General features: G+C 32.8%; 1 protein-coding gene across 1 annotated transcript in view; it reads right to left on the bottom strand.

Moving 5' to 3' along the window:
- Positions 1-50: 50 nt before the first annotated feature.
- Positions 51-5,208, bottom strand: part of LOC116840879 (mitogen-activated protein kinase p38b-like) — a 53,997-nt gene continuing 48,839 nt past the window's right edge. Inside the window, exon 11 of the mRNA XM_032808196.1 lies at positions 51-290. The gene's annotated coding sequence lies outside the window, so the exon portion shown is untranslated. The remainder of the gene's footprint in view (positions 291-5,208) is intronic.

Here is a 5,208-nt window from a genome sequence, read left to right as displayed (position 1 = left end):
CAGAAATGACTCAACTTCTTAACGTTAATGGGTTTAGAATATAGTAAAACTTTATGAAAACATTAATCGTATCGTATTATTCAATTATGATATCAATTTACACTTGAGAAATAACATCATCAAATTACAATCCTTGACACATATATAGTAATCATCTCATATCTCATATACAATTATCATATCATACAGCTATCATTTCTACGATTTCATAACTTTTTTAAATATGTTTGGTTCAAAAATAGATATATCGATAAATGGCCACCATTTCCAAAATCCAGACTTCTGTTTCTCTGAAAAAGACAAACAAGATATACTAGGCTGCATATATGATACATCTACGTAATACGTTGTTCTTAGTACAAAAATATCTTTGTATACACTATTTTTTTAAGGAACATTATGATTATAAATACTATGAAAAATAAAAATAATGTAAGTACTAATGGTAAGAGAAATTAGATTAGAAAAAATGAAAAAAAGAGAAATGATTGTAACAAACTTATTTATTGCAAATATTTATAATAAATATATATATATATATATATTTATAATAAATATATAAATATATTACAGGGAATGTTGTCGAGATACATGGCGCAATACCCCATTAAAATGTTAGCTGTAAAATACATGTATACATCAAAATCTCAAAAAATCAATGCATATGTTATGGAAAAAATTATTATGTTGCTACAGCACCAATTTAATCAGAACAAAAACTCGTCATTTTATAATAATATTTATAAAATTAACATACACTGTATTGTTTATACTATATTGTTTTAATAAATATAAAATAATACACACACACACACACGCATACGTACACATATGGTACATGATATATGAGCAAAATATATATAAATATACATATTTTCTATTTACAAATATTTATTTTGATTGCATATGAAGTAAACATTTTGTCCTTATGTAAGAAAATATAAATATGTAAGAAAATATAAATATAGCATGTTGTTAATCAAATCTATTGTGTAAAATTGTATTAGATGAAGCAAACAGCATAATTAAACAATATAATCAATATTAACGTCAATCAGTATTAATAAATGTATTATTTTATTACTTTAAATATACAAGATGTCCCAGACCTCCATGATCACACTTTGCAGAACGTAGAACGGATTGAGCAAGAAAGTCCTGTGTCGTTTTGTGATATTCACAATAGTTTTCGAGAAATTAATTATTTTGTCTAAGTTAATGAGCTGTTTAGGAAACAGCAACCGAAAGAAAAATGTCTTCGGTCGGCACGCGAATCGCAGCTCGCGTCCCTCCGCCCATAGCTACGAAACATAACGAGGCTTGATATAATAATACATGTGCATGATATATCCGTGTGCCAAATGGACGCCGAATCTAAGAGTGTGTTGTCGCTTCGTTATTTCACCTCTACATATGCGTATGCAGCTAAAACGACGACACGCTTCGATTTGGCATCGATTCGGCACACGGATGTCATCACATTCGGCACATGTGTTAGTGAATCAAACCTCGCTGTGTCTCGTAGCTGTGAACGGAGGGACGCTGGGAGCTGCGATTCACGAGTGTCACAGTTGCGCGCCAGCCGAAGACATTTTTCAGGGTTACTACAGAAAATCAATTTTGAAATTCCCTGACTTCTTCATGTTTTCCAGACGACAGTAGAGAATTTTTTATGACTAATATATAATCTTCAATTTTAACGTTTAGCAACAGAAATTACAGAAAAAGTAACTTATATTATTAACACGTTAACTGCCACGGCTATTTTCAGGATTCCGATCTCAGAGGTCAATTTGATTTAATTATATTAGGACAGACCGGGGCTGAAAGTCACACGGGTCGGTTGTCATAAAGCTTATATCTCACTTAATAGAGGAGAATATTCTCCTCTATAGCAGGGCTCGGCACATTTTGCCCATTTCGGCCGATTCTCGAGAGCTATGCCTTCTATCTCCCCCTTGCCGCGCGGCGGGCCTAAAAAGTGACAGTCGTGCCTCTAAGCTTGGAGCCGCGACTGGCCGCGACTGGCCGCGACCGTCACTTGCATGGCCCGCCGCGCGGCAAGGGGGAGACAGAAGACGTAGTTCCCGAGAATCAATCGAAATGGGCAAAATGTGCCGAACTCTGCTCTATAGAGTAGGTTGCCTGTAACATTGTATTTGGTTGTACGAAATGGTTTATAACCAAAACATCGCATGTTGTATTTATAAGTATTTTTTTTTAAATCAAATGTGCAAGTAAATTTTTTCTGGTCCCTATTTTTAATGTTTTGTTTGTTTTGGGATTACTAGTCATAATTTCTCTGTAACCGTAAGAAATATTATACTTTTCGCTAATTGTTTCTACATGCTAGTTAATAATTATGGTAATATTGTATATATCTCGTTTGTAAATATCTCGTTTAGTTTGGAGTGAGTCACACGCAGTGAGTTTGACTGTCACGCATTGCCAGACCTTGCAAACGGTAGAATTTGTACGGCGCATTCAAGTTTCCGAAATATACTTTCTCCGAGAATAACTTTGTATGGTTTCTGTTGATATAACTGTATATGTATGTGTGTATATATATATCAGGGTTGGGAACGTTACTTTTTAAAAGTAACGCGTTACCGTTACCGTTACTTGCGGTAAAAAATAACTCGTTACCGTTACTCGTTACTGATTCTAAAAAGTAACGCATTACCGTTATTTGAAAAGTAACGATAAAAAATCGTTACTTTCCGTTTTGTAAAAAAAAAGTTAAAATCGGCTTATAAAACGAATAGTAAGAGAGACAGTACATAAATTATACATATATAAAGACAAAATATAAGATATTTAAGCGGAAAGCACACATTCTTGTATAACGACATAAAACTCATTCTACATATAGTCGCAAATCGCAAGGTCGCAAAGAAATTGACTAATCATAGTCGATTGTTCTTCTTGCGATCGAAGAATAATCAATTATGATTGGTCAATTTCCTTGCGATCTTGCGATTGCGAGCCATTTTGAATTTCGACAATCTGAGGTCAGATTCCTAAGGGTTAAGGGGCGCCGCACACGAATTGACATAACAGTAACGTAAAACGTACCGTAAAAATGGACCAATTACAATCGAGTATTCACAAAAATGGCGACCTTACGGTTCGACGATACTCAAAGTGATTGATCAATTCTTACGGTACGTTACTGTTATATCAATTCGTGTGCGGCGTCCCTTAACCTTTTCCGACATGGTGTACCGTATACTGGACACTTTTTTGCCCTTAGTTTTTTATATTTTTTACATAGTTTTCAACACATCTGTACAGTAAAAAGCACATTATCAGTTATGTAGAACATCAGTTGTCATTAAAAAATTTTGAAAACATTCTTATTGTTGAGGAAATGTATTTTATAAATAAACAAACTACAAAAATACTGCTTTTTTTATACAATAAATGTAATTGTGACTAACCAACAATAATTAATAAGCTGAAAATAAGATCTAAGGGGTTTTTGGGGTCGCTGATTACGAATCCGGAGTCAGATTTTCAAAATTCAAAATGGCAGATTCAATATGACGGACGAATTTTTAAAAAATTATCAGATTTCTATGAAACTTAGTATTTAAGGGTTTCTTGGATCGCTAATTACAAATCCGGAGTCAGATTTTCAAAATTTAAAATGGCGGATCCAATATGACGGGCGAATTTTAGAAAATTATAGTATTTATATGAAACCTAGTATCTCTCTCTAGTGTTTTTTGGGTCGTTGATTAAATTTTCAAAATTAGCATCGTTAGCTCTAGGTAACGCTAAAACGAGATTTTAGCGAGAGAATATTTTCTATCTTTTGAAAAGACTCATTTTTTTACATATTTGGCACACTACATTGGATCAAAAAATTTACTCTTGATTTTAGATTCGTAATCAGCTGCCAAAAAGATCTCCGCCAACTAATTTTGAAGACCTAAAACACATTTTTTTATTTCTTGGTTTTCTGTATTGGATCAAACATTTGAATTTGGTTGTACGAAATGGTTTATAACCAAAACATCGCATGTTGTATTTATAAGTATTTTTTTTTAAATCAAATGTGCAAGTAAATTTTTTCTGGTCCCTATTTTTAATGTTTTGTTTGTTTTGGGATTACTAGTCATAATTTCTCTGTAACCGTAAGAAATATTATACTTTTCGCTAATTGTTTCTACATGCTAGTTAATAATTATGGTAATATTGTATATATCTCGTTTGTAAATATCTCGTTTAGTTTGGAGTGAGTCACACGCAGTGAGTTTGACTGTCACGCATTGCCAGACCTTGCAATTGAAAATTTGATATTTGTTTCATAATTAACGACCCTAAAAACCGTCGAGTAATGATTTTCATGATATTTTATCCACTTTTTAACATGTTTGTCCACTATTTTGGATCCGTCATTTTGAATTTCGACAATCTGAGATCAGGTTCATAATCAGCGAACCAAAAAACACTAGAGAGAGAGATACTAGGTTTCATACAAATACTATAATTTTCTAAAATTCGTCCGCCATATTGGATCCGCCATTTTAAATTTTGAAAATCTGGGTTCGGATTCGTAATCAGCGATTATCAAAAACCCTTAAAGGTACATTTATCTGTGAAATTAATTTGATAGAGAAATGTATGTCGCAAAGGGTTAAGCGTGGTCTACAATGATAACTTAAGACATAAAATTTAAGCTTTAAGTCCTAAGCCGTAAGAAGTTGACCAATCACAGTCAATTATAAGAAAAATAATTGACTGTGACTGATCAATTTCTTACGGCTTAGAGTTTAAAGCTTAAATTTTAAGGCTTAAGTTCTCATTGTAGACCACGCTTTAGAGGCTTTCTACAATAAGTTTTAAGTTGCAATAAAATTGACTAATTATAGTGGATTATTCTTCTAATAGTCGACTATGATTGGTCAATTTTGTTATGACTTAAGATTTATTGCTTATTGTAGAATGGGCTTTACGAAAAGCATATTAATTGTTTATCGTGTGCAAACTTTCGTCGCGTGGCAAATGTTGCCGCGTTCTATGTACAAAAGTCACTATAATAAAAAAGTAACGATACAAGTAACGATGAATTTCGTTACTCGTTACTAAAGAAAATCGTTACTGATACAAAAAAGTAACGGCGTTACCAAATCGTTACAAAAAAAAAAAAGTAACGAAATAGTAACGTCGTTACAAGTAACGCGTTACTTCCCAACCCTGATA

This window comes from Odontomachus brunneus, unplaced genomic scaffold (assembly GCF_010583005.1).
Source record: "Odontomachus brunneus isolate Ranch 3 - 2012 unplaced genomic scaffold, Obru_v1 Obru_scaffold_012, whole genome shotgun sequence".
Lineage (NCBI taxonomy): Eukaryota > Metazoa > Arthropoda > Insecta > Hymenoptera > Formicidae > Odontomachus > Odontomachus brunneus.
The sequence above is the reverse complement of the archived record's forward strand: the minus strand, read 5'-3'. Positions and strand labels throughout refer to the sequence as shown.